Here is a 14,464-nt window from a genome sequence, read left to right on the forward strand (position 1 = left end):
ATAGAAGGGGTGTCGCGGAAATTTTTGTTACGGGCCAAGAGGATCGACCATATGTCGTGTGGAATTGACGCCACTGGTAGTAGTAGCAGGAAGATGTAAGCACCCACAGCATCAACTATCGATACCTCGCCAATCTGTCATCACTAGGGAACTTGACTGTTGATTATTTTGGTTAAAGACTTAAAGGATTGATTGCTTTACCACTAGAGGCGGAGGCAGATGAAACTATAGGCAATGGTATTAAGCGTAGCGGTATCAAAATGAACTGGTTAAGTCTATGTACCCTCAAAGAAAAGAGGAAAACTACCCCCTTCATTCGTCTTTTCCGTAAACGTCGTATGATGTATGCCGTTTCGTTCAAAGCTTCGAAAGCTTTTGTTTTCGATGGGAAATACTGTTTACTGTATTACGGTGCTTTCTTTGTTTAGGAAAGCTTGCTAAGTTCGTTGATTTCTTTCTCTTTTTAAAGGAGTAGATAACACCAAGTTATGCTCTGTTATATACGATACCATGGGCAATGCCAGTATACTCTAATAGGAAGACACAGCATGTTGAGTAGATTTAAGGACATTTTGGCTGCGAAGATTAGTGTCCAATAATACCGGAGAGAGATGAATTCGGGAAACTGGAGTTGTGTGACTTATGATTATTTGGTTTTTCAAAAATCAACATAGAACCCGTATCTGTTTTGGGAGTATTTATCGAAATATTCAACGAACAACTTCCACAAAAGTGACTGTAGGGTCCTTAAGGAAATTCCATATTTGGCAAAAACTCAGTCGCACACATGTCACTGTGTTTCTCGTAGCTCATTAGTAGTTTATTTAACATCAAACGCCTTAAATACAATGTTGTCATCTCGTAATGAGTCTACTTGCACTAAACGATAAGATAACGTTTTTCCTTACCTCTTAAAACCTACACTATATGGACAGTCGTTTCTATAGTTCTTTTTATTCAAAAGAATACAACAGACTCAGTTTGGCCTGCTTGCCTAAGGCTCAACTAACTAATACACTCAATACAGAGTTTGCAGATACTGCAATAATAAAAACATAAAAGTTTGGTAGATATGGCTGTCCTCGTCGTCAAGTCAATACCGGTTCCCTTTACAAATAAGGCCGATGATTTACCAGAGAAATTCCTATTCACGGTGAAGCCTTAGCCTTAAATTTAGGTTAGGCGCTCCAATAACCTTATGATCTTTCTAGCAAAATACTGAGCCACACAGAGGCATCGCTCTCAGTGACTGTAAGAAGCGTTAGCGTACAGCTTTGCCCGACTATGCATCTTGATTGCCGGCTACGTATGTGAATTTGCTAAATTCGTGTTGGAATTATGTTTCTATCCAGGCAACTCTGCACATATCTATTCAACAACTAATGTATGGGTAGATGGCTCACATATTGAAGTATCTTACCTAGTGTATAATATGAATAAAGTTTAATAACCAGTTTTTTTCATTTATAGGACCACTGCTAAATACTAATACTTTTTCAAACAAACGACTTATTAACGCTGTGTAAGATCAATACTTCTTTTCCATCGTGGATAATAGCATGTTTAAATAATTTTTGATTGTGTCGTAATAAATCACGACGCGTCACCCACAGATGAATTCTAACATAATTGGAAAAAGATGACAAAACAAATTTATTTCCGCATAGATACAACGTATGATGCATAGCTATCCGAATTGATTTCTTATACAGGCACCTGGTTTATTTACTACTGTAGCAACAAATCTGAGAACGCGGTTAGTTTTGTTGCAAAGTAAGCAATAATAACTCCATATCCGCAAGCGTCTCATTAGGCGTTTTCTGAAATTACCGTTCTTAAATTGAGCGTAAGTTTTCGGACGATCTAACAAGAACCCAATGTATCTCGTTGGAAGAAACGCAGGTAAGTCAATCGAGTTGACATAGGGTTAAAGTGAAATGTTTACACAATATATGACGCAGCGCTAAAAAACAGACGTACGAATCGGGTGTTAGCGTACTCAAAGCGTGCTCGAAATCAAGTTCAGGGCAAGGACCAAAAGACACAAAGTACTAACAAAGTTTCTAACATTAATAGAAAAGATATTGAACTAGCTGTCGAAAAAACGCATAAAATTTCAGACCAATGAAAATAAACGTAGAATAATGTTGTTGTAAGATTTACAGTTTATTGAATACTAAAATTCACAATTAGGCAAGAATGGATAGGTAAAGCGGTCCTTAGACGAAGTGTCATTAGAACTTATAAGAAAAAAATAATTTCAGACCTATCATTGCTTGGATACGCGATGTTTTATTTCTTCAGGCCCAAAATGTTGCTTAGAATCACACAACAGGTGATACACTAAATTTCAAGTGTGTATACATATATATACGTGTATAATTCTGTCTGCTAGTTCCCTAAGTGTAACAAGCCCGCCTGCTTGCCGAGGATGTTGGCCAGCTCTGTAGGAAAACGGAGAAGTGGCGCCAATTTCGAAAAATAAAGGGGCTGCGAGATAACGAAAGGGAGAAAACTAAAACAATAGGGGGACTACATATACATCGATTGGATGGCTGACTTGCCACTTCGGTAGACCAGCTGGCACAGCAAACCACCCGCCATTCGAAAGAGTAGAGCTGACATGGCTCCTATACAAGTATAAAAATTGCGAATTCTTAGCATTTCAGAGAAACAGGTCGCATGCAGGAACTATATAAAAACATTTGTAAGGATAATGAGGTTAAAAACCTCTAACGTTACTCTTGGGAATTGAAACCTCTCTTCTAACGTATTTTCCTATATTCCACACCAGTCACCTCAAGCATGTTCCGATTCAACCTATTTCACCTCCCGTAGAGTTCCCAATACCCTATGTATACTTATGCACTCATGCGAATGCTCTAATGTCTTCATAGGGGCCTACCTTATTCGGAAGGGATGGGGCCTATGTGGCCGGCCGCGATCTGTGCCTCTGCCTCGGCCGAAGTCGCACCCATAGTCGGAGGCTATAAGAAAGGCGAAGGCGATTGGGCAACCATGCTCACTAGTCGAGCAAACACATCCTGAGAAAGTGGCGAATATTGACTGACGTTCGTTAGTGTCGGCGTCTTTAAATGACGCAGGCATCAACATCAGGTGAAGGAAAATGGTCAGGAAAAGGACGGGCATGTAATATCTAGGTTTGCAACAATAACAACTAGGTTTGCTGAGTTTCGGTTATGCGCCGAAAATTAAGCTGCCAATGATCTGGGCGTTTAGTTTGTCATTTCTACCACTTGCCTTGCATTGAGTGCATCGGGTGTAACCATAAGACATCGAACGCTGCTTTTTATTATTATTTATTATAATATATAATAATAATGAGCACATCATTTCGCATGTCATTTTTGATTTTGTCCTTCCCTGTGATCCTCTATGTGTATGTTTAAACTAGGCGTTGCCCTTTAAGTTTTCGCAATCAGAGTGGCTTTAGAGATCTATGTCGTTCAGTCTAGCCCTAGCAGTGATTTCTATTTTACCGTAGTACTTTTCCATGGTCGTCTTGTTTGGGCCGATAAACTAGGTGCCATCGCAACGATCTGCCAGTTCATCTATCGGAATCAGTTCTCAGTTGAGCTAAAAAAAGTGGCAAAATGAGACGTGAGCTCAAGCTAAAACTTAAACAGAACACTCAAAACGGCAGAAGGACAGGGGGAAACTGCTGTGTGTAGAGAATTGCACAACTGGGTTCTCATAGGACGCTGGGCAAATCGAGTCGCAAGCAAGCTGGTGCAGCGTTGTCGAACGACAAACTACCGAAAAGCGACAGATCCAGAAAATGCAGGCAGAAGGAACAATAAAGCGCCGAGCAACTCGCAAGATTTGAGATAATGGTAACAGTGCAGTCTACTTCTCTGTGAGGTGCGGCCGGCAGGGCCAATGTCTGCAATCACATTTTTCCATCCTCTCTCAATGTCTTTGATACCCATAGCCCCCGATGCTGTGGCAGAAAACTGCCCAACATTTTCCGCGTCACCTTTTTTCTGTCGCTTCGCTCTTTACTCGTCCTTTCTCCTCTATCGCTCCGTCGCAGTAGTTGCCGTCGTAGTGATCGTGTTTTCTCATCGGTCGCTTCGTTTCAGAAGAAAAAGGCGAAGAATTGATTTCCACTTGGGCATTGTTCGTCTTTCTTTTCGCTAGCCACAGTTCAGCTTCGCTCCTATGCCAGTCCGCTCTATCATTGTGAGTAGCGGTAGTTCTAGATCGGCCGGCTGCCTCGGTTGTCCCTGCCTCCTCTGTTGATCCCTCCATGCAGTGAGAAGCGCAGGGAAGAGAAGGACTGAAGTCTGACGCTCGAGAGCGTCTGCAACAGCACTGCATCCCACGAATCAATTGGGAGAAGCAAGAAGCGCCAGCACGCGGATGAAGAACTTGCTCGACAAAGCGACGGCAGCAGTGCTCAGGCCAGTGACGAGTAACGATAAGTAAAGACTGGCCGATGCAGCAGTAGCGTCAGCAGCGGCGATAATGGCGTTAGTGGGAATGGCGACAACGCGCCACAGAAAGAGTTGACAAGAAGACAAAGACGATGGACGGGTCGAGAAGGAGAGAAAGGTGTAGCAAGGCAGAGTGATAGACAAGCCCGTACAAAACAGCATGTAGTCGACGACACTGCTGCTGTTGCGAAGGTTGGCGACATAGCGCAAAACTAAGAAAGGCAAAAAAAAACGAGACGAAATAATACATGCTGAACACAAAAAACACGGAGAGCTCCTCACATTCTTCGCTAAGGTTGTTCCTCTCGAAGAGGAATAGCGGCACCAGCAATGTCTCGGGGGAATCTTCTTGACGCCAAGAAACAAACAGGGGCATGTGTAAGGCCGGGGGTTGGGCGGAAACTAACGGGACAGCCGAACCACGAAAAACGAAAGTAACACTCGAACTGTCCTGCGCAATCCTGTGATACTGTGCTGCTGCTTCATATTCCTATCGAGAATCAGGCCAATAACGCGACAGCCATTCGACGAGACAGTGGAACCTTCACGATTCTTTCCGTGGCACTGTCAACCAAGCATCGAACAGCGAAGCGCCTCAGCAGCATCCCACCGCGACCGTGGCGAATGACAACAAGAGCATACTCACACCCAACACTTGGCATTTACACATATTCTCATATATGTACGTACACGCACAAGTGCTTGAGTGAGGAAAGACACCAATGTATTGTCCATACATTGAAATTGAATTCAAGTTTGTACACAGCTGCTATGCAAACAGAATCTGTATGCGTTCTCCGTCTGTACATGTCAGTTGCATCAGCGATGGCGCCGATGGCATCGACAGCGCGTTGTCGTCGTTGCCGCCGATAGGGTAGAAGGCGCAAGTAGCGTAAGCGTCGGCATAGACGGTAACGCAAAATGGAAAAAGGAGTGAGGAGTTGAGAGACTCCTGCGCTCTCAGATGATTCGATAAGATCAGTGTGGCAAGGATTGGTGCGACGAGGACCAACGCCAACGTTCGATCATTACATACTCAATGCGACGCCGCACGTGAAATGATCGTTGGAAGAGAACGAGGAATGGATAGAGAGAAAGAGAGGACTTTCGCTAGCAAAAATGTTTTTGTTGTTTTTCATAGTCGTAGAATATAAAAACAGAAAGTGGTGCGAAGAGGAACGATGGAAAGAAGTTGAGTATAATTAGCAAAAAACGCTGGCTTTCTATATCGTTTGAGTAAAACAAGTCGAATGTTGGTTGGTAACTGTGGCAGAAGCGGAGGTTACAACGAAGAAAGTATCACTTATATCAAACAAGTGCATACCCAAATGTATCTATGGCTCATGTAATATAAAAGGCATGTTTGCTTGACAAGGAAATTAGCGATTATATCTGTTCCATATATAGGGAGTTAGGAATAACGATATATAGATATCGAAGAGTCAGTGTGCTATGGAAGTTTACGCGCTTATTATAGTTCTGAACACTTCTCTCGCTATTACTCTGAGGAGGTTAAAGCTTTCTGTGATGTAGCAATTAAATGTGCCGAACTTGGCCCGCAATGTAGAGAGGGTCAAACGTGTCGAACCTAACTTATACGAATTGGTCTAGAATTATTTTTTTCTTCATTAGTATATCATGACGGAAAATGCCGATTTTTGCTATGCCTGCTAAGATGGTGCTAATTCCTTTGACTGTTATGAAGCACTAGTACAGATGCAATTGTACTAAAGATAACAACATGCGAACGACTGGAATATCTCTATGTCAATAAAGCATCAATAACGTGGTGCACTCAATTGTTTGCCTTAAAACTCTTGAGCGCCCTAGATGTGGTTCACAATATCTGATTTAGTGTCTCTTATTTAGCCGTAAATAAAAGGCGAACCCTTATGGATATGGAATAAAAAACAATAAATACCGCCGTTAAGGATTAGCCCAACGTTTACCCTACAAGAACTATCAAAAAATATTTAAACCAGTTAATAATACCGTATATATATACAGGCCTTCTGACTAAGTCAACCCCGCAATGTACCTTAATGTTCTTAGTAAAAATATTCGTTTGGTTCAGCGTATAACACCGTAAAGACTAAATATTGGTTGCTGGACATTTACATTACGTCTGTAAATTTCTAAATAGAGGCCAATTTTTCAGGGAAGGCTAGTACTGCAAGTGCCAACCTCATCAAATTTCAACCTGTAGTTCATTATCTTAGCCACAAAACGGACTGAGTTAGAAAAATATCTATATAGATGCACACTGTGGCTATGCATAGCCGAACACCATTGAAAACCTACCAATGAAAAGCTATGTTCAACGTTATTTAGTTTAGTAATAATTGCACCCTCTACACTCTATTCAGTTTGACGGTTTTTTTTTTATTTTCTAAATAAAAACTATATCAGGGCAAGAATCGAATCGTCGTTCTGCCGGCAGCCGTATAGCAGCAGCTCTGTTTTATTGACCCAGGTCATTATCCCAAAATGAATGCAAATCTCGCCTGGCAATTCTCAAGTCGGCTAATTTGATACCTAAATGAAGATACTCTTAATACAGTTTTGGCCCGTAGCCCGTTATAGCCTTTTTATTATTCCGAAGTAATAAATGCTAGCACTTACGCAGAGTGTCCCAGTAATTCTTAATCGAATAAAAGCATCTTGGCTTTCTATTTTGTTAACTGGGCATGAGTAACATTAGCTAACAGCGGTTTTCACACATTGCAAGTATACTAAACCCATCAGAAACATTTAGCATTCAAAGAACCCAACTGACCACGTAAACGTAGATGGGCCATCCGTGCATTTTGTGGCAGGCAGCACAACAGTGTTTGAATATGTGCTAGGTAAAGGGCACTTTGCATCGCATAATGAGACAGCGTCCTAAACGCCGAGGTGTCCGGATTCCGCCAAACGGATGGCCATAAAGGCAAAATTGCAAAATGTAGGAGAAAATGGATGCTTACTCAATCAGCGTCTTTTTTGTCCAGACAGAGCAAGAGCTAGCTGTACGAAAACTGCGTACCCAGATGGAAACCTATGTGGTTAGTCATTACCTATTAAGGGCGACGTTTGGCCTCTTTTAGTCTGAGAGCGGCCATCATTCACATTTGTACATAGCTTGAGGATTTACAGAAAGACCGAAACATTCGAGTAAGCACTTTATATATTTATACAGGGCTCATAGCTGATTCAATGTTTTTCTTCAGTTTTTATTAAGTTGCAACGCATTAATTCGATCGTATTCAGCTCATATAAAAATACTCAAACAGAATTTGTGTATAATAAAACGGTGTTCGCAGCGAGTACTTTTTCCTATAATTAGTCAGATCTTGTACTCCCCCTCTCAAGATTGCCTTAAGCTCTCATAGAAGAAATACACTTCTCTTACGTTCCATAGAGAAATTAGCTAAATCCAACGGACTCGCCAATTTTAAAACATACGTTTACGTATCATAGCTTCGTATAATAAGCTGTCAATTACTTTAGAAGGCTATAACAAGTATTTAGTTGTTCGGGGGAAAGCTTGCGCAGTTTCAGCAATATGTTAAGGCAGTGCCATAAGTCTTCTAGCGAGGTGGCGCACTTGTTCATACTGATTGGGTAGTGCTTCCGAACTCGTTGCTTGAGCATGTCCCGGAATAAACACATACGGCCGTCGTACGGCTCGAACTTAAACCTTACTGCGTAGAGAATATGACTGAGTCATAGTTGAACACGCCTTGACATGACAATGGTTGGACTAGACTCACCTTCGCTGTCGTGGAAGCGTTTGCAGAATTTCAGTACGAACATTTGAAACGAGACTATATGCAATGCGGGCCTCCAATTGAAGATGTAGTCGAAATGAACAGTGTTTACGTTGAGTAGGCATGAAAAATTAAGACTTATACTTTTAGCTGAGATACCTGTTTTTGCTCAGCTAAGGTTCCAGGAGGTACACAAGTCTTAATTAGAGTAAGCTGAGTGACAAAAATCATCGTGAAGCCAACTGAAATTTGTACATTTAGATACAAACCTACAAATATTCCCGCCTAACACGGTCTTTTCTAATTGTATAATAAGAGAACTTAGGCTTGACTACTGAACTATTTTTCTGTTTTCAGTATTATTGAAAACGTTGTTGTTGTTGTCGACTTCAAGCTATTATTGCTTTCGAAACCGGACAACGTTTCTCTCTCAACTGAAGACTTTTTGAATATCATTGAGCTTGTCCGTCCAAAAAGATAACGTTTAACCATGTTTGTCGCAACTGCTTTGTAGCAGTACTCGCCTTCATATATTATCAGCTTAATTCCTGTCGGTGCGTACGTTGCCACCAACGTTTTTCCGTGGTCTGAACTGAACGCTCATTTGCGCCGGAATGGCCCGGTCATCCGCAAGAGTACAAAACATTTTGCCTCTATAATAGCACATACTCCTCAAAATCCACCAACCTGCCTAAGTGTTTACTGCACGCAAAAAGATTGAGGCGTTCCCGGGGGCGTTGTGAGGAGGCCAAAAAAAGACCTTGCAAACACACAATAGATTCGGCGCGGGAGTATGCGCTAGTGAGTTTGTAATCAAATATTTGCTAGTAAGTAAGGAAATTCTCCTGCCAAAACAGGTGCCTCGTTGGTGAGAGCGGTTCTTCCACTTAGAGGAAGAATGGGCAAAGGACAAACCGAGTGCAAATTCCTGAATTGACAACGGAACTGCTAGCAGGATAAAGTCGTGGTAGATTTAAAAAAGCGTTAAAGATGTACGGATACTTGGTTCATGTTTGAAACAGCAGCGGTAAAGATCTGTGCTGAGCGCATTTACATTATCGGATATATAGGGTTCCGTCAAAGTCATAATAGCGATCAGAAGACAAAATGGAATAAGTTTACCTGTTTATTTGAATCGTAGTTTTGTCTGTAGTTATAATACAGTATTGGATTTTTCATTAGCTCGTTGTCGTAGTTCCGTCCTCTTCTCTATCGGGGTGTGTTAAGAACCGCTAGATAAAGGGAGCATGTATGTAGTACAATATGTGTCTAAGCCAATGGAGACCACCAGTTTTTCTTATTCATTTACCATATCTGAACACACTATAAACAAGGCTCGTTAAATCGAAATTTAAGTTTGACTTGATTTTGAATTATTTAATTATCATTTATTTACTATCATGATAAACAAGCAAATCCTTATATTCATACGGGCGTACGGTTTTGCTACTGTTACCATGCAGCTATTTAGTATCCTGCCGGATAACGGCTCTACTAGCTGATTTTCCCGGAAATCTCCCGGCTTGTAGTGCGACCGTCGATATTTAATTACTGCAAAACGGTGCCATTAATAGCACTTAAGACGGAACGGCCTTGCGGTACATTAAATTTATTACTTTTTTCATTCTTGGCAGAAAAAGCCCACTAGATTATAAGTAGTACCTTTCAGCACCCATTTAGATAATTAACAGTCGTTTAACTGTTCGTCGAGAAAATGACTCCAAACATCAGGATGAAGGTTACACAAATAAGCCTTGTTTCGTTGCAACTGGATCTGGACATGACGAATCAGCAAGTATCTGACGACACTACTATCGGCGCGAACATCTTTGAATGCGAGGGACGCAAAAAACAAGAAAAAGAAAACATTAAGTTCCATGACGAAATGCATACACATGACCGCCATTGATGCTTGATAAAGAACTCCAAAATGCCTGTTAAAGCTTCATCTGTACGTTCGCATTTACGTTTTATGGGAAACGCAATAGGCTATAGAATGGTCGAAGTCCTTATGACCTATGGCTGCCGCTTTAAAAGGCGAGCGGAGAAGTTATTACAAACTCGGCATACTAAACAGGTGTTTAGCAAATAGTATGCACTTATCAAATTGAGCATTTTAATTATATCTAGCAATAATTAAACGTGTAATGTCGTTTGGCCATAAAGAAACAGCGAAATTTTGCAGAACACATTGTTGAAGTACTTTACTAAATCTTTTTTACTACAATGTACGTAGCTTAAGCACTGAGGCTTGATGATGTACCTACTAAGGCTTGAGTTCGTCATTGTTTTTTCCGTGTCTGCCTACCTTGTGGACCTGGCCAAGATTGAACTTTTATTTTAAATAAAATTCAAAAGTATTTGATGTCGTGATTTCATTACTTCCCTTTTGCGCAATGATCTGTCTAAGCTGATACGGCTTTCGCTGTGAATACACAAGCTTTGTTATGCATACTTCAACAAAGCTCACCCGAATGATGATTTACTGTCGATAAATTAAGCGACTATTTAGCCCAATGTAAAATAAGATGTCCTTTCCATAGATGCAGCGTCGGGTTATACTACAATAGTAAAACATTAAACAAACGTTTATGCCGCACAAATAAGCGTTGCAAAATTATACGACGACATATATAACTCGTACTCAATCTTCTTCTTGTTTCCACAGATCATAGACCGGCACTAATGAGAACGGTTTTTGCGCAAATACTCCGGGCCATTACGAAAACAATGGCAAGGGTCTCGTAAATTTCCACATCGCATATCGAGTAGGTCGACCGTACTGATATTCATCGTGTTCGGTTTATGCGTATAAAGCCAATCCAGTTTTGTAAAAACGATTTAGTCAACTAAAGGTAATTGGTTAATTTGACGTTTAAACGAAATAGTTGACGCTAAGTCCTGTTAAGAAAAAAAAAAACCGTAGAATAGGCGAGGATAGCACCTAGTGATCCCAGCTCAGCTTGGCTCTGTATTATTTTCATCGGCTTGCGGCATCCAAACACGCGCGCATCGTCATATCTCGTCATACCATGCTCCATAAAACAATCCAGAAGCATTCAAGCAGTAGCAGGTCGGGCTATGGGCCAATTGGATCTAGCATTATCTTCGGGTTAGGGCTCTCTGCTTCTGTGTTAACGCTGAATGACGGTACCTTGCAACGTAAAAACGTTTCTTGTTCATTGTATCTGCGTCGCTGTTCTCTGTCTGGTACTGAGTTCATTTTATCCAAGCATAGTAACAGTATTGATAATTATAACTATAATAGTGATTAATAATAACAGTAACACATGCAATGGTTCCCACTGAAGAATCTAGCATTTGGTGTATTCCCGCCGTCTTCAATAGCCGAATAATGACTCAATTTTACGATTGTAACTATAATACAGCGGTTATACATGAACAGGTAAGTCAAGTAACTCTCCTATTATGAAACGTTCATTCTTTTATCTTTGGCCAGCATCCTCTCGTCTTCCTTTTTTGTGTCTTTCCTCTCTTTTCAGCTGGGTTTTACCCGCTTTCGCCAATTTCGTAGCCACTGACTTTTCCTCTTAAAAATGCCCAACCCTCGAGCATCGCCCTCACTCGATTACGTATTTTTTTCCTGTCGCCGTGCCTGCTAGTCTCGCTATATACGGCTGCATCTGCTGGTGCAGTGGTAACGCCCTCATTTGTTCACCGACCGGAGATCGAGAAGCGCTCGGGCTGCCAAACCCCAGACTCGTTCGGACCACCGGCTCAACCCGATCGATAGATTCAGATTTTCAGCGACAGCTGTTCATGTCATTTGCATTTTTAACGCGCTCTCGCCGACACGGCTACTGCTTTCGTTTCTGTCGTCTCTGAGGCCGTTAGTGAGAGGACGCGGCTCTAGACCAAAGGGAACAAGAGAATTTGTTCGAACAATGGAAGGGAAAAGCAGTCGAAGAAACCACCTTTGTAAAGCCTCGATTCTTGATGTCTGCAGAGATTTTAAGTGAGTAGGCAATTGAAGTCTCCTTTAAAGCACTTTGGCTTGGAACGTTCCTTTGTGACATCTTCTTACCACGCAGGTCTATTAGGTGCCTCCAGGTTCCTATGATCTCCGGGGCTCGCGCTTTTGTGTTTCTGAGCTTATGTATGCCTATCCCTGCTGGATGGATAACTTCAGGCTGTGGCAACAAATGAGCAGCGTATCGGTTTCCGGTGCGAGTGCCATAGTGGTAAGTCGTCCTGACGAGGTCAAGCCAGGTCACAGAGGTGTGATAGACAAAGCAAGGACTTTGCTTTTCGGAGCAAGCAACGTGCAAACTCACAACTGCGTGTATTAACTGGTAAACCTGTAGACATTGAGTCGTACACTGAGACAGACACAGGTGGCAAAATGGAAAAAGCCTTACACTATGTGCGACCCGAACACTTGGCGAACAGGTAGAGGGCGCAAGAAAACGGCGAGATTCGACTTGACAGCGTCGTTTTTTCCCTATTTCTCGTTCTTTAATAAGGCCTTGAATTAATACGGACTGTCTCCATCCCCGGGAGGGCACCGTAGGGAGGCAAGCAAACGCGCATCGCTAAGGCAACAGGCACGCTTATTGGGATAGCTGCATCGCATCGGCACCTATTTTCTGAGGATTTTAAAGAGGATTGATCGAAAAATGATTCAAAACACAAGTAGCTTGGACAAACATACGATTAGATGCACATATTGACAGAGACCTTCAAGAAGGGCTTTCCAGTTGCTAATTAACATTTAAGTGAGGAGCTGGCAGTTTACTGCTAGATGAAAATATGGTCATGGTCCGTTTCATATGCATACAGCTAGCGCGGCGAGCGAACGAAAAACTACAGAGAAGAAGAGGCAGGAAAGTAGAAATATATATATATATATATATATATAGAGGGAGAGAGAGAGAGAGAGAAAGAGAGTTTAAAAGCAATTTGTAAAAAACTTGAAGACTTTATTGGGAGCAGCAGGAAATGTAAATAAGAGGAACTTGTAGAAGAACAGGTGTAAACTTTCAGGTTGACATGAACAGAGTTAAATAGAAAACTCTAAATTTTTTTGTGGATGTGACGGAGAGAGTAGTAAACGCGTTCCTCCCTAGAAAGGAGGATTCTAGATTTTGATTTTAGACTAAACTCTTTTTTAGATTTTCATTTTTAATTCTGATTTTTCTTAATAAAGGGAAGACGCATATAGCGATGGTAGAGCACACAAGATTTAAGATCACAACTGAGGAGGTCAAAAAGCCAGTAGGGGACTGGTAGCGCGTAAGATTGCGGGACCAGATAGAGTACAACCGTGTATTGTGCTACTCGTCAAAAAATGGCCAGAACATTTTCAGGCCCTCATCAATAAACATAAAAAGGGACTATTCTGGAGAGAATGGAAGAATGCGAAAGTAGTCCTGAGTCGGAAATCAAGGCCCATCTGCCTCTTCAGTACGGCTGCCAGAATCTTGGAGTATATTATCATAAATATGCTCGAGCAGAAAATAAAGACTCATCAAATTTTGTCAGATTCACAATATGGCTTTCGTGTGCTCTTATAGCCACTGAGAGAGCATTAAACAGAGCATATAGGAAAGATTACGTTCAAGGCTCAGCACTACGTTTCTTTGATATTATTAGATATTAGGAACCAACAAATTGGATATATTTATGAAGGTTCTAGGATAAAAAGGTATACTGCATTACCTCAGTGGAATACTTTCATATATAAAAGTTTCTAGGCTGAAAGTCTGACAAAGAAAGTCACAACGGGAATCCTACAAGGATCGGTTCTTGAATCGACCCCGTGGAACCTCGTCTATGATGAAGTACCTAATGTCCCTAATGTGCCGAACGACGCGAAAAGCATTCTCTACGTCAGTGATCTAATGTTAATTTTAACAGTTCGCTTTGAAGAAGAGGTCGAAGAAAAGACAAAGGAGGTCCCTGCCGCCACCGTGGCTGGATAAAGGATTAGTCTCTTCAGGAGGTGCTTGTCGAAAGCGAGGCAATTTATCTGACTTGAAGGAAAAAGGCGCAGCAGTTACGTTAGAAGTAAGAGAAATCGCATATAGATCAAGCGTAAGGTAAAATATCTAGGAGTTATTATGCATACTAGTTCGGTAGGAAAAACATATGTTCAACTCGCTGCAGGGAAAACTTTATAGTGTACTTAACCTAGCGCGGCTTGCGTCTAAAATGGAAGTGCTCTTAGAAGATATGAGACGGCTTCTCGTGTCGATAGCTAAATCCGTAAAGCTGTTTGCTACCCCGATATAAGTGACC

At 41.5% G+C, this 14,464-nt stretch overlaps 1 long non-coding RNA gene across 1 annotated transcript; it reads right to left on the reverse strand.

The window, feature by feature from the left end:
* Window positions 1-2,142: 2,142 nt before the first annotated feature.
* Window positions 2,143-5,071, reverse strand: LOC111263718 (uncharacterized). The gene is made up of 3 exons (XR_015312425.1): window positions 3,501-5,071; window positions 2,906-3,044; window positions 2,143-2,630 (listed from the first exon to the last, which is right to left on the reverse strand). It is a non-coding gene; the product is annotated as an uncharacterized LOC111263718 (long non-coding RNA).
* Window positions 5,072-14,464: the final 9,393 nt, after the last annotated feature.

This window comes from Varroa jacobsoni, unplaced genomic scaffold (genome assembly GCF_002532875.2).
Source record: "Varroa jacobsoni isolate VJ856 unplaced genomic scaffold, vjacob_1.0 scaffold_786, whole genome shotgun sequence".
NCBI lineage: Eukaryota > Metazoa > Arthropoda > Arachnida > Mesostigmata > Varroidae > Varroa > Varroa jacobsoni.